Source organism: Dromiciops gliroides, chromosome 2 (assembly GCF_019393635.1).
Source record: "Dromiciops gliroides isolate mDroGli1 chromosome 2, mDroGli1.pri, whole genome shotgun sequence".
Lineage (NCBI taxonomy): Eukaryota > Metazoa > Chordata > Mammalia > Microbiotheria > Microbiotheriidae > Dromiciops > Dromiciops gliroides.
Genome location: NC_057862.1, coordinates 7,829,424 through 7,851,143, shown reverse-complemented (window position 1 = coordinate 7,851,143; position 21,720 = coordinate 7,829,424). Strand labels below are relative to the sequence as shown.

Below are 21,720 nucleotides of genomic sequence, written 5' to 3'. Positions count from 1 at the left end.
TTGGACAAGTCCCAGCTTTTTGTCCTTCACACATCCATCCCTAAGGGCTGCCCTGCCCCTAATTCTGCGTCTTTACCCTTTGTACGGCAGACAGACAGATTTACAGTCTTTCTTAGTGTACGGGAGCCCTCGGCAGCCAGTGGGGAGAGCAGAGGGAAGGTTTGCAACCTGTGGTTTTGCAGACGCCTTCTGAAGAAATTATTTTTGTCTAGAGAAGAGGTGTGAATGATCCTCAGTAGGGTTCCCGGGCGTCTGCTGGCCACTGCCCCAACCTCAAATGTCACAGCGATAGGTGGGGCTGCCTCACTCTGCTGACCTGACAGCTTCCTCCTTGTCATCAGCCCAGCCCTGAACAGTGGAGCCATTGATGCTCTCTCTGAGCCAGAGGTGGGAGCCCTCCTCCAGAATCCAGCTGTGGAACTGGGGCAGAAGACTTTGAAAGCAGAAGGGATGGCCCGGCCTTCTGCACCACTGGGCCAGGAGGGGCAGAGGAGGAGTTCTCTCTGGGAGAAAAGACAAACCAGGGATGGAATCCTTTCACTTTATGCCCAGGCCAAACCCTGCTTTGTTTGGGGCTTTCATTTTGTGGAAACCTGGGGGTTGGGCAGGTTTCAATTCAATTCTGTCCTAAAAGCCTGTTAGGGGTACTTGTTTTGTGCCAGGTACAGGGCTAGGTGTTAGGGTTGTTGAATATTAAAATAGAGTTTTTGTATCTGCCTGTCTCCTACAAGCAGATCAGAGAAATTATATCTTATATCTCCTACAAAACAGATCACAGACAGAAAAACATCATTTCAATTTAATATTTTTTTTCCAAGAAGAAATATAACACAACACGATCGTGTGGAGACTCCTCTCCTAAGAGAGAAGCTCTGGGGACTGCCCATTTCTGAGGGTATATGCGGCTTTAGTCTGCGATTACAGGGCGTTGTCAGTTTCAATAGTAGGATACCGAAATCAACCCAGAAGCAAAAAGCAGTTTAATAATTTCAGTTATGGGGGGGGCAGCTAGGTGGCGCAGTGGATAAAGCACCAACCCTGGATTCAGGAGGACCTGAGTTCAAGTGACCCTGGGCAAGTCACTTAACACCAATTGCCTCACCCCCCCCAAAAAAAAAAAAGTATGGAGGAAATACTGAAGCATCATGATAAGACTACGGGATTCCAAAAAAGGGTTTGTCAAGGATGAGAACACCCAGATGTTATCATAAGATAGGGACTTACTATCCTGAGGGAAAAGAAGTCACTGGGGGGGGGGTGAGGGGGCAGCTAGGTGGCATGGTAGATAAAGCACTGGCCCTGGAGTCAGGAGTACCTGAGTTCAAATCTGACCTCGGACACTTGACACATCCTAGCTGTGTGACCCTAGGCAAGTCACTTAACTCCCGTTGCCCCACAAAAAAAAAAAAAAAAGAAGTCACTAGGTGGGGTCTTTTATCTGCTAGCTATCTGGGTTCAGGTTTGGAGTTCAGTTGAAGGACATTTTGCTCCTTTTAATCCAGGGTTTCATAAAAAATACTTTTGGATGATAAGGCACCTCCATCAAATCCAGGTGATCCATACATTCATATTAACATTGATAAGAAAGACTCCTGACTGCCTTCTAGGAGATTACATTCTATCTTTTTTTTTTTTTTTTGGTGAGGCAATTGGGGTTAAGGGACTTGTCCAGAGTCACACAGCTGGCAAGTGTCAAGTGTCTGAGGCCACACTTGAACTCAGGTCCTCCTGACTCCTGGGTGAGTCCTCTATCCAACTGCACCGCCCAGCAGCTCTCAGGCTTACAAAGCACTTCCTTAAAACAACCCTTGGAGGTAGGGAGTGGGACGAATACATTCCTCCTTTGAGAAGAGGAAATGCCGCAAGATTCTACCCCAGGGGTGCCTTCTCCTCCAGGTGTTTGCTGATCTCCCGGCTTGCTCGCCCCCTCTCTCCTCCCAAACCACCGAGCATTGATTCCCTATCTATTTACACCAGTGCTTATATTGTCTTCCCGGATGAAAAAACAAGTCCCTTTGCATCTAGGGCACCCAGCACGGTGCCCCAGGCACTGTTTGTGGGTTGATTGATAAATACAACTATGTATAAAGTAATTAAACGGAGGTAGTCAGAAAATGCCTTCGTGGAAGCTGGGAATTTCACTGTGACGAGCGTCCGGAGTCAGGGACTGCTTGTGCAAAGGCATGGTGACCAGAGATGAAATAGCATGCACTAGGAATAACAGGTAGGTCAGTTTGACGGGAATGTAGACTAATGGATGTAAAAAGAGTCTAAAAAGTTAGGTTGGAGACAGACCGAGAAAGGTGTTAAATACCAATCCATACTTGATTCTAGAGACAACAGGAAGCCACCAACTTCATAGTCAGTCATAATCAATTTGGCAGCTGTGCGGTGGGTAGGTGAGAAAGGGAAAAGACCAATTAGAGGTCGGAGTAACCCGGGTGAGATGGAAGCTCGGCGTTAGGGCGTGGCTGTGGGTGGGGAGGAGAGGGGACAGAGGTGAGGGTGGTCCCGGATAGTGAAAGAACATTGCGTGGGGGATGGGGGGGGGGGCTGCGGGAGAGGAAGAGCACTGGGTTGACTCCTTTGGGACGATTCTGAAGCCCCCGGTGCTGCTTGAGCCACGTAGAGGGGGAAGGACGGAGACAGTCCACGTACCCGAGTCAGGTACTTGTTATCGAATTCACGTTTTGGGGAAGATCTCACGGAAGGAACTTCTAGGCTTCCCGGAGAGATAGCGAAGACCTTCCACAGCTGGGAGCGGCTGCGGAATCACTCCCCTGTGGGTCTGACAGGACGGAAGGACCCTTTGCTACTGGACTTTCGGGCTTCCTGCAGAGGAACTCCTCACCTCAATCCTTTAAAAGTCATTTTAAAAACCCAGTGGATTACATCACTTCGATAAACGCCCTGACTTGGGCCAGGAATCAAGACCTGAGTTCTAATCCTCCTCTATGCCCCTGTGAAACTTGATTTCCTCATCTGTATAATGGGGATGACGAGGCCTGCAGTAAGCACCCCTCTGGTGTAGAGTCTGCAGATGTCCAACGTGGGGCCCACCCTCCACTGAAACTGATTGCAGCCCTTCTGGGCCTCAGTAGGCGCTTTCTGTTGGTTTCCACGCCCTCCAACCCCCTTTATGCTTTGTGGACCGCCGAGACACTGTCTATCGCTGGCCCATCCGTGAAACCTTTCCCTCTAGGCAGGGCTCGGCACAGCTTGGCGATCTTCTAGTATAGCCTCAATGAACCTGCAGTCTTTTCCTTAGCTCAGGGAGACATAGGAGGAAGATGTCAGGGGGAGATCTCAGGGAGAGAGAGACAGCCAGCCAGCCAGCATTTATACAGCCCTACTATGTGCCAGGCACGATGCTAAGAACTTTTTACAAATCTCTCATTTGATCCTCACAACAACCCTGGGAGGCAGGTGTTATTATGAGCCTCATTCTACAGATGAGGAAACTGAGGCAAGTAGCGGTTAAGTGACATACCCAGGGTCACACAGCTGGCGTCTGAGGCTGGATTTGATCTGGGGTCTTCCCTACTGCAGGCCCAGCGCGCTACATTGCATAGTACCTTCCCTTTTAGGTTCGTGGCTTTTTGTTGTTCATGAGGTTTAGAGAGAAGGTCAAAGCCCAGTTTCCCACTTTGTGTTTTGAAACAGTGACAGTATGGTCCATCCCGTGCCGGGGGAGTTATTTTTATCATTTTTTATGCACGCTTCGTTGCCTCGTGGGTAGTAATCTGCAAATGGAGAGGCGTTCCTCAGGGCGCCCCACCTTCTGTGGGGAGGGCGGGACACCTGCCTGACCTCGGAACGGAGAGAGCAGCTGCTCGGCTGTGGCAGAAACAATCACCTCACGTTCCGGGCAAAGCGGGGCCAAAGTCCCCCAACTCTCTTCCCCTACCGGACGTGGAGAGGGAATGGCCACTCACAAAACGGCTGATAAGGGGCAGCTAGGTGGCGCTGTGGAGAAAGCACCGGCCCTGGATTCAGGAGGACCCGAGTTCAAATCCGTCCTCAGACACTTGACATTAGCTGTGTGGCCCTGGGCAAGTCACTTAACCCTCATTGCCCCGCAAAACAAAAACAAACAGACTGGTAACCTAGCTGGGCAGATGGACAGCATGGGGAATTTGCCTGCCGCCAAGCCGGGAAGTGGGTGGGCATCATCTGGCAGTGAAATTTAGCAGCACTGACCTTTTGTTAAGCTTCTGCCTACGGGCAAACTCGATGCCAGGAAATGAAAGGGAAAACAACCCCTGCCCTCTGGGAGCTCACCTGGAGGTGGGCGGTGTAGTTGTACTGACTAATCACATAGTAGTTCTGGATGGGGATGGGGCGGGGGACTGGAGGCGGGGGGGGGGGGGGGGGGGGGGGTGAAAAGGAGAAAGGAGATGGGAAGCTGCCCGGAGGAAAGTTCTGCATCATTAGGCGAGTTTCTGCCCCCATCGAATCAGAGGGTTGGGCATCTCTAAGGTCATTTCAAGCTCTCAAATTCTCAAAGCAGTGAAGCTTTCAGCCTCCATCTCTTCCATTTCTGTGAGCTCTTTGGAAAATGTTCAATTGAGTTTAAACAATTGGCGATAGAGCACCGGCCCTGAATTGAGGAGTACCTGAGTTCAAATCCGGACTCAGACACATGACACTCACTAGCTGTGTGACCCTGGGCAAGTCACTTAACCCCCATCGCCCCGCCCCCGCGCCCCCCCCTCCCCATGGTGCGGTGTCATATAAGTCACGACTCTAATAATAAGCTGTAGGTTTTGTTTCTAAGGAATGTTCTCTAAGGTTCTTTAAGAAATCCGAGATTCCCTAATTAGCCAATATTTCACAATTAATTATTAAAAGGTAATAAATGGATACTGCTGCTTTAGTTTTACACACCTAAGTATCAGAATAATGGCAAAGATCTCTAGACAAAAGGATTCTTTAATTACCCATTCCCATGGTAACTCAGACCTTGCATTGTCTTTGCTGGGGGTGTTTTAGGTCCTTTTCATAGGTTGATGCCCCTCATTTCACAGTTAAGGTCCACCTGGTAACCCAAGATCTTGTTGCTAGATAGAATCTCAAAGGCCTGTTCCCCTCCCCACATTGAGAGATGATGGTACTTTTTACTAGGAGGGAATGAGGTTTTTGTTGCCTGCAAAAGGTGTTTAACCTTTCCAGAATTAGCAAGACCAAGAGGCATGATTTCCCTCTACACCCCATTTGCCAATGATATCAAAGCATGAATATAAACCCACTCCAGCCCAATGATCTCAGAGCAGCTCCCTCCAGACAAAGAAAATGGCTTTAATTGGGGCTAAATATAGACTAGCATAGTCTGATCAGGTAATGCCTGATGTTCACAGGGCAATTTAGAGTTTGCAGTGATCTCATTTGGGCTTCACAGCAACCCTGCTATGAGGTAGGCAATGGGGAGCTTCATCTTATAGGTAGTGCCTTGGGGGGGGGGGGTTGTTTGAAGTACTGCTGTTGACTTGGGTCTTCAATGCAAGTTTTTTGGCTTGTAGGCAAATCTTCTGTCTTGAAACCGGACTAAAGCATAGATGTTTATTCTACTCCAGTCTTGTTTTTAGGGAAGTGTTTTATAAGCCTTAAAGTGAAATACACCTGGAAGTTGTTCTGAAGTCAGTGACCATTGGTCATCATTGGGGGTCACACAATAGATTTGATGAAATCAAATCAACAGATGCACTTTGGGGCATCCTCTCTTCATCCTCTTCTTTGGATAGGATGCACACACCTGGTTATTCTCAGTGTAGAGACACCTTTCTGCTCCTGTTTTTTCTCGCTAACATTAAAAGCAGTTCACATGGGGCAGCTAGGTGGCGCAGTGGATAAAGCTGGATTCAGGAGGACCTGAGTTCAAATCTGGCCTCAGACACTTAACACTTACTAACTGTGTGACCCTGGGCAAGTCACTTAACCCTCATTGCCCTGCCCAAAAAAAAAAAAGCAGTTCACATTCTGTGAGTTGCCTTCCATTCCTGTTTGGCCGGCCTGGCCTGAGAACGAGGCGGATGACACAGTGCAAAAAGCTGTCTCTTCTTCCTCACAAGGGGCTGACACTCCAAAGTAAACTGCTATCTATGGATGTTTTTGCGGACGGGTCATTTTAGCCTTTCAACAACTTTTTAAAGGAAAACCTAGCAAGGAGCCAAGGTGTTTTCAGTGAGCCCCAATCCTATTTCGAATGGAAAATAATGGGAAAATAATGGATTCCATTAAAAAGGGCCACCTTTCAGTAACAGACTTGGAAACCTCATGGTCAGCATCTTGTCAAGCACCCACACCTGGAGACCCTGAGGATGAGGTCTTTTCATGACATCAAATCTAAGACACAAAAGAATTGTCTTGTATAGGAAACAGTGTTGGGGGAAACAAGGGAGAGCATGAGTCGGCACATTGCTGATCCAGGAAAGGAAATCAGATTAAAGGGAAAATGAAAGAACAAAACCTAAATAATATTCCACATACACATGCCCAGACCTTTTGGAGAGACTTTTGCCCTCCTCCCTGATTGGCCCATGCAGCAATGCCCCTCTGGTGACAACCTCAAAGCCTTCCTTACTTATGTTATTCCCCACCCTCACCCCTGAACCCCAGGGATCTTTCTCCTCTGAGATGTTCAACATGATTCTTAGACACGAGTCACTTACCATATACTGTTGGGTGAGTCTGTCTGCCTTGTTTCCCCATGAGAACCAAGGGCAGAGACCTTGTCTCGTATCCCTTATTCCCAGACCCTGGGCCCCCTGAGTCTCCAGCACCTGGCTAGAGTCAGCAGGCATTGATTACACTCCAAGAGTATAGACAACACCATGATGCAAGTGCCCTCCCTGCAGGTGAAATTATTGTTCCAGTGTGTTCCATGTGTGGTTCACACATGTTCCATGGCTTCTGTGTAAGTCGGAGTGAGTTGAATGGGTTACACTTAGTGAGCCTCATGGTGAACTCAGAGTCTCTAAATACCAGAAGGTGGAGGGAGTTTTAGACAATGACCACAGCAATATAAAGGAAAATGATGACAACAGACTTGAAAGCTCAACTCAGAGCAGAGACGGCCTTTGACTCTGGAGGACCGATGGACAGAGCTTGGAGCTGCCTTGGGGCAGAGGAAAGCACATAAGAGGTCCCTGCTGGGCTTTTTGCTTACCTCTATTTCTCTGTTACAAGAGTTCTGTGGCAGGGTCAGAGGGACCATGGGTAGCCATGTTAAGTTAGAAGAAAGAAATGTCTTTCTTTTTCTTTTCCAAAATAAGAAAGCAAGTCCAATTTCTATGAGGGTAGAACTAGGAACACTGAGTGGATGAAAGAGCAGAAAGGCCATTTTAGGCTCCATAGAAGGAGAGTGAAGCTGTTGGACAGTGTCGTTGGCTGTGGGAATATCGCAGCTTCCTCCTCAGCCAAGGTCTTCACACACAAGCCCACTCAGTGGGGAGACTGTAGGATGAAGTTTTTTTAAAACATGAGTTGGATTGGGTGGTCTCTGGGCTTCCTGTCCGCTCTGAGCTCCTATGATCCAGAATTGAGCAGGTGTTTGGTCCATCGTAGGCGATTAATAAATGCTCGTTCACTTAACTTGATCCAACAGCAATCCTTTATCAGCAGTGATTCCCACAGCATTTGGCTGGCACTTGTCATTGAGGAGTTCCTGTCACATGGAACATTTCCCATGATGTTCCTGCAGATCCAGAGACAATTTATTGGTGAGAGGTCATTTTACTTTATATATGCTACTTCTCATCATCTAGTCATTTTTAATTAAAAATTTTCCCAAGTGAGTTGTTTTCCCCCCTGGATTTTGTTGTGGGTCAGGTTTCTGTGTCAAATGAACAAAATCAGGTTGTCTCATTATTCTGCCCCTTCCCTGGGAAAGAGCCGTTGTTAACTCCTTTTAACTCTTCAGAGCCAGGTACAGGTCATTGAAGACAATCCAGGAACTATCTAGGAAATCTGGTGTTTGGGAGTATTCCCGGACATATTCTAGCCTTGGAGTTGAAGTTCCCCCTCCCCCCCCCCATTGTGATTGAAGATGCTAGGAGCTCAGGGATGGGTGTTGACTGCCAAGCCCAGAAGGAGATCGAGGGCCCACAGAACCCAACCTCTTCTTTATCCAAATAGTCTGTCAGGAATCAAGATTTCTCTCTGAGTTCTGACCATCTGGGGGACTGAGAGGCAGCGGGGGAGTAGAGCACCAAGTGAAGGGGCTCCCTCACTCTGCTGCCTGTGAGAGTGGTAAAGTGCAGGACTTCACTTATCACAACTGTGGGAACCAGAGGGTTGGGCCCAGCTATCTCTTGGGTCCTTTCTGGTTCCAAACCTGTGAATTGTACGTATTTGGGTTCTCTATAAAATGAAGTCATTAGAAATGAGCCCTGGGAAGGTCCGTGAGGGGCCAAAGGCCCCCCATTCAGGCTTGTTCCAAATGTGCTTGAAGTCTTCTGGGACAATGAAAGCTTGATTGCTGACGATGGCCCCATTTTCATCCTGGGCAGATGACTTCCAGATTTATACATCCGGCTGTCATCTTTCTGCTAAGCTCTGGTCCTAAATCACCAGCTTCCTATTGTGTATTTCCAACTTGGTATGTTTTAGGCATCTCAGACTCAGCGTGTCTAAAACAGAACTTGTTGTCTTTCCCCCCAAAACCCTCCCTCTTCTGAATGTTCTTGCTTCTGGGCAGCCAGGTGGTACAAGAGATAGAGAGCTGGGCCTGGGGTCAGAAAGACCTGAATTCAAATCGAGCCTCAGACATTTACTAGAAGTGTGACCCTGGGTAAATCATTTACCCTCTGTTTGCCTCAGTTTCCTCAACTGTAAATGGAAACATAATAGAATCTCCCCCCACTGATGGTATGAGGATTAAATGAGGTGATATTTGTAAAGTGCTTACACAGTGCCTGGTCTATAGCAGGCCCTTAATAAGGGGAGGTTGAAAAGACCTTTCCAATGCTGCAGGAAGCATAGGGAAGATTCAAACCTGTGTCCTCAGACTCCAGACTCAATGCTCTTCCCACTGCCCCACACTGCCTGTTCCCTCACCCCCACCCCCCTCCGTTATAAAGGGAATCCAGTGGTGGGAAACTCCTCCGTTTCCATTTGAATCTGGGCCTTAAAAGATCATTCTTCTGCAGTAAAAGGGCAGGGGGAAGTTTCCCCAGTGGCTCTCTGGGCTGGTGGATGGGCAGGCGGGCAGGGCCAGGCCGACCTCTCTGAGTCTGGCCCCAGGAAGGCCATGTCACCCTCGGCCTGAGGTTTGTTGTAGCAGAATAGAAGCCACACAGCAGCCCATAATGCGCCTCTTGTTTTCTGCATGAAGGCTGTGCTGTTCTCTGTGGAGGAGCTGGGGAAAAATGAGGGCCTGTCCCTGTGATTCCTATCTGGAGGAGCACCGCTTGTGGGACGCCATTCCCTGAGACCCTGCAGAGGTCACAGCTGTCTTCTCAAGGTCGGGGATCCTTGTTTTCATTTTTAAAGGAGTGGGTTGAGTGATTTAATCCTGAAGCCCTGCTCTGATTTCTCATGGGTCCGGAGGTGAGACCAGCCTTGTTAAGGCTGTGCCAGTTGCCTGCAAAGCTGATAGATGCAACTGAGCTGGAAATACCGGGAGTTCAGGCCCAGTAACCAACTGCCTGGGGTCTGGGGTCTGAGAATCAGCCCCGCCAAGTCCTGTGAGGCCAGAGGGGAAAGGACTGTTTGGCTGAGTCTGCCCATCTGAACCACAGCAGGGCTACCACGGGCATCATCACAGGGAATGCTTACCACCAGGGATTCACGGCTTGGGGACAATGGAAGTTCTGGGGCCAGAGACAGCTATGGATTGTAGTTGTAAGAATTTAAAATTTCCCAGCAAATCTGCCTTGCGGATTGGGGGCTGGTCAAGCTAGCTCCTTGTGATCTTCTCTCTGTGTCTAGCCCAGTGGCTGGCACTTTCAGGGTCTTCTGGCCTGTGATGTCATTTGGCACAGGGAGCTCCTAAGGAGGAAGAGGTCCATTGTCCGGTGCAGATCAGTCTTCTTCTGCCCCTTCTATTTTTACAAATACAAGCCCCTGTCCTGTGGGGGCTTCCACACTGCCGGCGCCAAGGCTTCCTGGTGTGAAGCCTCCCTCCAGCGATTCAGGCCCCTCTCTGAGAGCCATGATGGCTTCTCTGCAGCGTTCCACGCTATTTACCACCTCTATGTTCAAGTCAGTTCAAGAACCATTGATGAAGTGGGCAAAGCACAAAGCTATGGAGAGAGGAAGATGGGAAATGTTGCCCACGTGGAGTTGGTCTGCCAGAGGGGATGTGGCATGTCCATCCAGGCCCCAACAGTTGCAGCTGAATGAGGCTTATGGCACTGATGGAAGTCCCTTTAGCTTGGGGGAAGGGGGGAGGCAGCTGCAATAGCCTTACATAGGCTAGTGTTAGGAAGGCAGCTCAAATGGCCAAGATCCCCAACTGGGCAGAGGGATGATGAGATGAAGAGGTGGGAGACAAAACACAAGCTGGCTCCCTCCTCCACAAGAAATGAATCTTACGGAGGGGACGTTCCTGGGGTTAAGCCAACAGGGCTCCAGGCTGGGACAAGCCCGGGGCTCAGCCTGCCGTTCCTTGCTTTCACATGAGATGATAGTTGTCAATTGCTCAGTACGGTGCCTGGCCCGTAGTAAGAGCTGTATTTCCCCTAGAGAGAATGCCAGTTTTCAGCTTTGGTCTGCCCAGCCCCTCCTGAATTTCCATCCCCTGGACAGCCCCTGACCAGCAGCCCCTTCACCAATGCTAATAGCAGCCATGGAAACCATGTGGCAATTGACAGAGGGTCCGATTTCTGTTACTAACACCACGATTCGCCCATTTGTCCAGGCTCAAGATGGAGTCATCTTTGGTTCTTCTTCTCTGTTAGCTCCAGGGTCTCATCAGTCACTTCAACAACACCTACTATGTGCTGGGCATTCCTGTATGGTCACTAAGGCTTGTTGATTCCAAAGGAGAGTCCCTCGGTCTCGTGATCTGTAGCAGGAGTCTGTCTCTCTGGACAGAGGATTTCAGTTTGCCTGTTACCGCTAACTACCTGGGCGACTCACTCCACATCCCTGGGTCGCTACAAAATGAGGGCTTGGCCCCTTTGCACAATAAGCTCCTTGAGGGCAGAGGCTGTCTTTTCTCTTATGAATCGCCTCCCAGTGCTTAGCTCAGAGCTTGCTGTAGTGGCACCTAATACACGCTTCCCAGATTTATCAGATCGGATCGTTGGGGTCTCCACCATCCCTTGCAGCATCCTTTGGTCCTGCTTGTCTTATCAGGGGCCTCATCATTCCCGCCTCGGTTGGGTTCTGTGGGCTCCTGGTCTCAGCTCTCTCCTGCCCTGGGCGGCCGCTTTGGGCCTCCTTGGCTCGGGCTCAGGGCCTGGTGACTTGCTGCATCTGTCTTCTCCATTCAACAGTCCCATTCAACTCGGCAGGCATCTATCCGGCACCTGCTCTGGGACCCTCTCCCCCTCCCATCCCTGCAGGCAACCAGCCAACATCTTTTGCCTCTCACCCTTCCCCCCCACACATGCGAGGGAGCTGGGGCTCTGTCTCCCCCAGCCTGAAGCCGTCAGTGCTCCTGATGGTTGGCTAGCCTCCACGCCTCCCGGCCAGCCAGGATGCTGTCGCCCTCTGCCGTCCTCGGAGATGGCTGCAAGCCCGGGTTATCGCCCACCTGTGGCAGCACCTGTGGGTTCTGGCCCCCTTGACCTCTGACTTGAGCCAAGGTTCTTGGAACCAGCCTCTGCCTCCAGCCTCTCTGCCAGATTAGCTGTCGTCATGTGAGTCACTTCCCTGCTGAAGAAGATTCCCTTTTACCTGCTAAATGGAGTCTACCCAAGGCACAGTCACGGTCTGCCTTGGACCTGCCCTTGCAGCTTGGTCCTTACCTCCTGGAGGCCCATTGTATACCCCATGAGCCAGCCGAGTTGTGCTATTACTGTTCCCCAAACCTGGCTGGCCCTTTGCCACCCCAGAATTCCTGATTGTGTTATTTTTGTCCTTTAGGCTCCACCCCCACCCAAAATATACCCCCAGGACCTAGCTCAGTGACTGGGTGGGGGTGGGGTGTGGCTGAGAGACTAGAGCTGTGATTTTATCGTGATAAAGATAGTGAGGAAACCCCATCTGCCAGTGTAGATGAGCACATGCCCAGGACCTCAGAGAGATGCCACTGAGTGTCAGAGCGGGTCTTTCTGGCACTGAGACCCGAGCACAACACCACCCCTCCATGCTGCCTCTAATGGTGGCCTCAGTTTCCAAGTGACCGCTCATCACACTTCCTGGGACTTACTTCGTGCCCTGCCCTTTTGAAATCCTCTGATGCCCCTGTTCTTCTAGACTAATTGGCGTCATCATTTCTTGGGAACATTGGGAGCTGGGGGTGAGCAACCCAAGAAGTCCTCGAGCCCTCATTTGACAGCTCAAGAACTGAGCCCAAAGCTGAGCAGCAGATGGGTCAGCCAGGGGCATGGTAAGGCCCGAGGTTTCACTGGGGTCAGCAGAGAGCTACAGCCTGACTCGGGGTTGCTGCTGGGTTGTCTACAACGGGTGATGTGAGGAACCTTGCGAGAGAATGGAGTGGGGGTGGGGAGTTTACAGACCACCCCCAGCCCAAGTCATAAATCAAAGCATTGTGCCCCAGACAGCAAGGCAGCTGATGTGGCACATAAGCAGGGCAGGCAGGAGAAGGGAATGGCTGAGCCATCGCCAGGGTTCTTGGAAAGATCCTGGGGTGGATGAGAAGCAGGAGGGGAAGGGACAAAAGGGGAGCATGAAGAGCCTGTGGGTGCAAGGAGGCCCCAACTTTCATCTCCTCTGGAGACATTCTGGAGCCCAGGACTTGAAGAGGTGTCCAGGATGACCTCAGGAAGGAAGCCTTGGCCACAGAGAGCCAGGATCACCATAGCAAGAACACGGCGGGACAGTTAGAGGAGAGGTCTAAGCTGCCAGTGACCAGGGGAAGATGGTGGCACAGCTCTGATCATGAGAAAAGTGCAAATGAAAACAAGGCTGAAATTCACCTCCCATCCGGCCAAGCACAAGGTCAGTGAAAATGGCAAGCGTGAATGCCAGACACAGAGAATGCCATGGGCGGGGGTACTCATTGGTCCAGCTGCTGTCATATTTCTTGAGAAAGGTCCCTAACTTGGTCCTATCCATTGACCGAGCACTTCACTCCTGGGGATAGGTCGTTGTTTGCCCTTCATTTTTGAAGGGGACCGATGACATCCGGGATGATGTCTTGACTCTTGGGTGAATTGGACTGAAGTGAGGCAAAGCTGTACCAAGTCAGCTGCCTCCCTCTCTCCTCCAGAGTCATCGAAATCCAGTAGCAGGACAAATGTCAAGATGACTGGTGATGGGCCAATATGCAGTGGGTGATTTTGGCATCTTCAATGTCTGACCAAGCTCTTCAGCCGCCTCCATGGCCTTTGGATCAAACTGTTCTCATCCGCCCATTCTTGCCAGGAGAAGTCTTCACATGCTTGGGGTAGACGTGCTCCTAACTCATCGATGGATTTGAGGCTCATCAGTGACCCTAAACCTGGCTTAGCTCATCTGATAATATGGTGTGGCTACTGCGCAGGCCACAACTTCTTAGAGCCACACGTGAGAGTTGGGTGAAAGGTGGACAGTGAAGGTGGACAAGCAGCCCTCACCACAAAGGTGCTCGTCCTCCCTGAACACCCTGTACACACCACTGGGCATCTACATCCTAAAGAAAGGTTCTGCGACGTAAAGAACAGTCTTGGCAACACTTTGGTGTAGACAAGAAGGTAAAAGCAGAGTATTCATTTATGGTAGGGTGCCTGTCCAAGATCTGACAGGGAAATGGAATGGAATGTTATTGTTTCACGACAAACAGCAAAGATGGAGGTCAGAGAAACTTGGGAAGACTTAAGGAGACCCAAGAGAACAGTATGTGGCCCAGCTAGAACAAGCTGAATGCAAAGAAGCCTCCAAAAGCAGCCAGCAGCTGATGAGTTTATAACAAGCCGGCGGGAACTGAGAGAAGTCCACCTTCCTTCTCTCTCAGTGGAAAGCCGAGGAGGATGGAGTGCCCCATGTATTCATGCCCCCCCCCCCCGTATTGTTTGCCTTGGGCTAAATGAGTTTCCTTTGTCACCTGAAAGGGTTCAGTGGCGGGGAGGGGATAAGGGTAAACCCCAACTCTGTTGTGAAAACAAAAAGCGACAAGAAAACTTCACAAACCAAACCAAATCAGTTCATGGCTGGTTCACCTCATTTCCTTTTTGCTCTAGACCTACTAATCGAGGGGGCCGTTGTTGGTTTATTGTTATCAGGGGAATACTGTAGGTAACTAGGTTTTAGCAAATCACTGAACAAAATCCCATCTATTTCTGTGGAAAAGAGATCAGGGCTAGAGATAGAATCACTGAAGAGCCCTTTGATGTCATCTGGAAAGTCTTTAGTGCAGTGCCCCAGGGCTCTGTCTGTGCTAATGTCTAAACTGTTGTTAATGACCTGGATAATCATGGATAGCATTTTAAAGGCATAGGTGGCCTCCTTATCCTATGTGCAGTCGGTGCCCAGCTGGGAGGATTAACTAGTGCAACAGAGGTGCTCTGCAGGTTAGATAGATCCCTGGGCTGAATCTAACTAGATGCAATTGCACAAAGAAAGTCTTTTATTTATTTATTTATTTATTTTTTGTGAGGCAATTGGGGTTAAGTGACTTGCCCAGGGTCACACAGCTAGTAAGTGTTAAGTGTGTGAGGCTAGATTTGAACTCAGGTACTCCTGACTCCAGGGCTGGTGCTCTATCCACTGCGCCATCTTGCTGCCCCTGCACAAAGAAAGCCTAAAAGTTGGGGAGGGAGAGTCAGTCTCAATTACAGAAGTACGAGATAAAAGAGGTGTGCTTAGGCTGTGCTTTATCTGGCAAAGTGGTCAGATCTGCTTATTTGAGTGAAGGGCAAACCAGGTTTGAGTCAGCAGGAGAAGATGGCATCCTGGAAAGCGAATGTGAATTCAAGTGCCATTCAGAGAGACTAGAGAAAGGCAGCCCTGCCGCCCTCAGTTCTGGTCGGTCACATCTGGGAGACACATTTTGGGAGGGCCCTGGATGATCTGGAAAACGTCCAGAGGAGGGGTGGGGAGAGGGCTTGAGTTCACGGCATTTGAGGAAGGAGTTGGAGGTGTTAGCCTGAAGGTGCCAAGGCTGAGGGGTCTTCTGGCCTCAGAGGGAGGAACTGGGAGCACGGGGTGGAAGCTGCAGTGCAGAGACAGAAGAGGCTGCTGTCAGTCGAAAAGGAAGTAGAAGGGGGCAGTTTTTAAATGCTCAGTAAATGTTAACTTGAGATAGCCCTATGTTGAGATCATCCCACGATCAGTCAATCCACAAACTTTGGCCACATTGTAAAAAGCAGTCACTAGAATAAGGAGGCCACGAGGACTCAGAAACCCCGTTCACCAGCAAACATTGGCCAAGGAGAGCGAGAACACCTGGGCAAAGCTGTTAGACCGTGAACTCCAGAGCAGGGCCCGTCTTTTGGTCTTTTCTGTATTCCCAGCACTTTGCACAACACCTGCCCTTAGCAGGTGCTTAATACATTCTAGTTGACTCAAAGACAAATTAATTTGCAAAATCCAAAAAGGCGAAAGAAGAGAACAGGAAAATCAGTGGAAGCAAAACCAAGTCTACACAAATCTTGGGTGAGACCAACTCAGTCCTCTCATCCTATGAACATTTAGGGATTAAACTGAAAGCACAGAAAATAATCAAAAATGATTAAAAAAAAACCCTCCCCATTTTTTCAGCCTTTCTAATACTGTCCTTCATCATCGGTGGGGATGATGTTACCACTACAAACTTGGGCATCTCAGGCCTCGAAGTGTTTGTTTATTCAAGGAAGCTAACATGTCACTTGAGGGCAGATTGGGAATGGGGTGGGACCTGACCAAGGAGGCACTCCAGGGGAAAAAGCTCAAGCTTGGGAACAGCGGGGCAACGCTTTACACGGAGAGGAATATGCAGCTGAATGAATCACAAGACAGCATCCGTATCCTACGTCCCACACGCCTTCCTTCTCGTCCCTTTACATTTTGATGAGAATAATGTCTGCAGGTATCAGAAGTATCAGTGATGTAAATAGGGAAGGGGAAGGAGGCTCCTGTACATTGTTCTCTACAGAAGAAGAGAGGCAGGTCATGGCAGCCCCACATTTGGTTAAAAGATGGAGAGAATACACGAGCCTGTTGAGTTTATTGCTTACTGAATGTCAAAGGACATTTGACCAGCCTGAAGTCTCTGGTCCAGCAAGGAGCCTCTCACACTTACTTGTGAGGATCACACAAGATTCTGCCATGGCATATATGCAACCACAGAGATGATGGCGTCAGCCAATGACTCTCTGATACTAAGTGAGGCAAAAAATAGGCAAACCTGTGCTCCCAAGCATTCACCGCTGTCCTGGAGAATGTCATCTGTGCTCCGCGCATCTCCATGTGAGCTCAGGAGGTCTGGAAGAAGCCCTCAGTATACTGGGTGTGCCCCAGCTCCTGTGCCCCATGGCAGATTTATGGGAAGATACCCATAAGAGTCGCACAGGATGGGAAGGGCTTGGTGGGCTGCCATCTGCCCTGTTGGAGGGATAGCTACATCACCAATGTCTTAAACCCATCAAAGATCAGAATGGCGCAGCTAGAGGAGAGAATCTGTGTCCAATGAAGGGCACGTGCCAAGACGTCCGGTATGGGGATACAGAGAAAGGGCAGTTCTGTGTGGATTTGGGGATGAAGGAGGGGCCCCGAGGCCCCATCCCCACCCCTCACAGGACATCGTCCCACTCTCTGTGCTCCAATACAGAATGCTGCATCATTCTTTAAAGTCACTAGCTCTGTATTAATAATAGCACTGAGAGAGGGCTCTTGTCTCTGGCAGACTGGGAGGGCAGAAGCGATAGATTATGAGGTGTGGCAGTGCCCAGGCTCGGGGATTCTTGAGAAGCTTTGGGGAGCAGAGGGGCGGGTTCTGTGAGGGAGGCAGGAACCTGCCCAGGCAGGGCTTTGTGGACTTCCAGAATCATTGAATGAATGCAAATAGAGGCAGATGCCAGAGTGTTTATCTTACGCCTTAGCTGGAATCATTCCTGTCCCTCCAACATAATTCCTAATTGAATTACGAAATCATCCAACAAGCTTGGACCATGGGATGATAAAGACAAAGGAAAACAGTCCTGCTCTCAAAGCGTTTCCATTCCAGCAGAGATCTAACAAGGGCACGGATCATTCTGAAGTGGACTTTTTATTTTCTTTTAAAATTCAGGTCTATTGTGATGTCGGCTGAGCCCAGCCCAGTGCACTGGGGAGGGGCCCGGCTGGGGAACCAGGAAGGCGGGTGCCTCTAGCACATGCTGGCCGTGAGACCCTGGACAAGTCACCTAGGTGTTACCCATAGGCCCCACACAGCCCACAAAACTCCAGTCTGAAACAGAATCAAGTGTAACTGGGAAATGTTTAACCAAATAAATCACCACATCTAAGTAATATAAATCAAGGTAAAAATGAAATTTATTTGTGGTGATTTATTTAGTTGAACATTTCCTGCATCCGTAGAGGGAGTGTCCCCCACCAGAGTTCTCCATCCCCATGACGTCTCAGGTCCAGCACGTGTCCTCTATGCTGATACCCAGCTTCATTCTTCCCAGTCTTTGGGGTTGTCATAGACCCAATTCTGCAGTGCTTTGAGCCCCAGAGCCTTCCTGACCCCCCTGCTGCCCACCTGTCTGAAGGCCTGACTGCCAGGTCTGTGCCCCTCCCATCAGTGCCCATGTATTGGCTTTCCCCATTGTCCTTTCCATGGGCAGCATTGGCCTTGACCTTGAGCCTGGAATGCTGTGCATCCTCAACCTCAACCTTTCTTTTGCTCTCCCAGAACTTTCCACAAGATGAAGCTTTTAATTCTTTAGAACTTGTCTTGGTTCAACTTGGGCCTTAGCAAAATCCACACGAGCATTCTCTGGCATTCCTTGGATACCTCCCCCCTCCCCCTAACACACCCTGCTCTGGGCTCAGGGCTCTCAGAAGAGCTGAGAGGGGTAAGGCCTGGCCCTAGAGGCCCTCCCTCTGCCCCAGCCCATGGAAGATCCATGACCAGAGGAGAAGGAGCCCTGACCTCTCAATCTGCAGGTGACACCTGGACTGTCTGTGCCCAGGAGGCCTCAGACAGGGTCCTCCCCACTGTTCCGGACCCAAGGCAGCCTCAGTGGAAAGTGGGGCTTTCCTGACTGTCTGTAGGGCCCTGTTGACTGGCATGGCAGGGACCACAAGCTGGCATCACAGGCCAGCATCGAATGAAATGTGGGTATCGTTTAGGTTTCGTCCGGAGGATGTTTGGGGCTTCTGGCTTTATTTTTATTTGGAAGCTGTAACACAATCTGACAGTTGGGTTGTAACAGGAATAAAATGAAAAGACCCAAACCGGCCCTTGTGCTCTTCCCTCGTGGGGTTCCCCGCTTTGCTTTAAGTCTGCCTTTCCATGAAATTGGATGGCTAGCTGTCCCCCAAACCCAGCGCCTGTCCTCTGGCTCCCTGCATGCCCAGAGGACTTTCCCTCCCTGTCTCCATCCTTCCAAACCCTTTGCATGCTTCAGTTCTGAGCTCAGACTTGCTGAGGGCTCTGTGGTCTCATTCTATGTCTATGTTTTGGAGATACACAGCTATTTCCTTTAGTCTTTCCATCCCCCTGCCAAGTCCAGTACCTGCCATTTCGAAGGTGCTTAATGCATGTTTGTGGAATGGAACCAAACTGAAATGAACCAAGGCTGCACTGGCCTACTAGGTTTTAAAGTAAAATTGTCAGAAGTGGCTGTTTTGTGTTTTCACAGGTCCCTTTCCCACCCTCCAGTGTGTGCCCCCTGCCACTGCCCCTGAGGATATCTGTCTTATGACAATAAATAAAAATGGAGAAAAGTTATTGTACAAAAATGATATGTAATCATGTACGCATGTACAGAATCCATAGGACAACCGAGGCCAGTATTCTCAGGAGTGTCTGATTGAGGATCTAGCTCAGAAAGCAACTTCAAGTTCCTTTTGTCTTTTGCATTCAAAGAGCATTTATTCAGTGCCTCTTGTTTACTTGTAGCTGCACTTTGGTCAGGGAAGATATAAAAATGAGCTGAAACAGGGTCTCTTGCCCTTCTGATTGTTACCCTCTCTCAGGGCAGAGGGAGATGTGAACGGACATAACACTAAATGCCACATAGAATGTAAGACAGTTGCAAACAAGATGCCACATCGAGTCTATAAGCATTAATTAGGCACCCACTGTGTGCCTGGTGCTGTGTCAAATGCTAAGGATTTAAAAAAAGACAAGACAGTCCCTTCGGGCTTGGTTTGGTTTTTGTTTGTTTGGTTTTTCTTTTTTCTTTTTTCAGGGTGATGGGAGTTAAGTGACTTGCCCAGGGTCACACAGCTAGTAAGTGTCAAGTGTCTGAGGCCGGATTTGAACTCAGGTCCTCCTGACTCCAGGGCACACTGTGCCCCCAGCTGCCCACCCCCACGCCCTGAAGGCTCTCCAGGCTCTCACAGTCTAGCAGGGAGAAAACACACAAACAGCCATAGGAGGGTGGGGACCGTGGGGAAGGTTTCATGCCATGAGCTGGGCAGTAACAGATGGGTAAGAAGTCAGCAGGCTGGGGGCAGGGGGTATGGGAGAGTGGCCTGAGCAAAAACAGATCGAGGAAGGATTTTGGCTCCGGCACGGAATAGAAGAACCCAGCCCAAGATGCAGCAAGCGTGAAAACAAGGTGACTGACATTTTAAGGCCAAAGACTTAGGTTTTTCTCTCTTATTTTGCAGGTCGCAGCCTTCTCCTCTTCTTGGTGAGTACCCTGTTAATTGGCATTTTATGTATCTGAGTCAGAGAGGAGAGCTGGGGCAGTCAAGGGTGTGTAGGGCCCAGACAGGAGAGAATGACTTTGAGGGGGAAGAAGGCCGAAGGTGGAGCAGGGCTCTACAGTGTGTTTTAGGGGCTCCCCTCGGGCTCATCTGCTTCCTATCATGAGCTGCATGCTTCCTTCGGGATGTGAGTTATACAGATGTCTTTACCTCTGCATGGGGGCTTCTGGGGCCTATCCTGGAGGCAGGTGGGTGTTGGGAAGCTGGCAGAGAGCTCGATGTGGGAGCACTGATTCTCTGACTGCTCTACTGGGGTGTGGGTGGCAGGGCTATGTTATAGGAGGGGGGTGGGGAATACTGCTGGGAAAGAGATGCTGGACCTTGGTGTTGGCGGCTCTGAAATCCTCATGCACTTTGTTTTCGGGCAATAACTAAGGGCCGTAGCCTGAGTGATCTGGTTCTTAGGGAGAAAGAGATTTTTGAATGTTATAGCTACTTGTTTTCATCTTTACTTAAGCCAAAATAGGTCAGGTTGTCCTGACAACTCATTTTTTTTATTGGCCATGGAACTAGTGGGAAGATAAAACAACAAACATTCCATTCCATCTCTTTTGATGCCCACAGATCAGGAGTTCTTAACCTGGGTTCCCTGGGAATTGGTGGATATGTTTTAGGAGGTCCAGGAACTTGGATGGGAAAGCAAATTACATCTTTATTTTTACTGACTTCTAACTCAAATGGAGGATTTCATTCAGTTATGAATTAAACCCCAAACCCCAAACATTTTTCTGAGGATTGCCTAGGCCTCACACTGCCAAAGGAAGGGGTCCATCTGTGACAGATGTCCGGCGCACAGCATCGCAGATGTGAACTGAACTAAGCTTGAGTTGTCTCAGGGAATTGGAAGATTGCAGCCACAGCCCCAGTCGGCCTCAGATCCTGTGGCCCCCATTTCTGATAGGGGGAAGGCCGGCTGGCTGCAGCTGCCCAAGCTTCCCAGTCCCCCAGCCTGCCTTGGGCCCGCTTCCTCCCCTTCATGTGGTCTTATCCAGGCTTCCCGAGGCTCTCTGACCTCCACTCCTATATCTCATCTGTGCTTTGGCGAAGTGACTAAGACTTAAAAGCTGGAAGCCATGACTCTCCCTCTCTCCCTGCTCAGCTCTGAATGCGGGAGGTGTGTGAATGTGCTGGACACAACCCTTAGTCTGGAGAAAACAGGCACCAGTCCCTTGTGCTATAACCTAATGTCACGACGTCTGCTTTGGAGAAAGGCAATTGAGCAAGCTTTGATTTCCAGACTTCTTACACCTTGCTCCCCAGCCCTTACTCTGGGCTATTGCCATAGCTTGCTGCGGGGTCGGGGGTGGGGGGTGGGGGGGCTGCCTGCCTCAAGTCTCTCCCCTCTCCCACCCTTTTTCCATTAAGCCGCTAAGGGGCTTTTCCTAAAGCACAAGGTGGCCCACCCCCTCACTGGGTAGGGGAGACCCAGTAGAGCCAGCGGCTCCCTATCACCACCAGGTTCAAATACAGAATGCTGTCTGCCTTCCAAGCCCTTCACAACCTGCCCCTTCCTCCCTTTTCCATCCAGCGGCCTGGCCTCCCAGCTGTTCCTTGAACAAGACCCTCTATCATCTCTCAGCTCTGGCCTTTTCACTGGCCATCCCCCTCTTCCTCCTCATCTCTGAGTCCTGCCCCCCACCCCAACTCCCCGGCTTCCTTCATGCCCTGATTAAAACCCCACCTTTTACAAACAGCCTTTCCCTAACCTCTGCCCTCTGCTGATCATTCCCAGTATGTCTTATCTTGCGCAAAGGTTGCTTGTCTGTCTCC

General features: G+C 49.9%; 1 protein-coding gene across 3 annotated transcripts in view; it reads left to right on the top strand.

Annotated features, from left to right (window-relative positions):
- Nucleotides 1–21,720, top strand: part of PTPRE (protein tyrosine phosphatase receptor type E) — a 172,539-nt gene that overhangs the window by 40,924 nt on the left and 109,895 nt on the right. For all 3 annotated transcript variants that reach the window (XM_043984522.1, XM_043984521.1, XM_043984519.1), the window contains exon 2: nt 19,852–19,874. The gene's annotated coding sequence lies outside the window, so the exon portion shown is untranslated. The remainder of the gene's footprint in view (nt 1–19,851; nt 19,875–21,720) is intronic.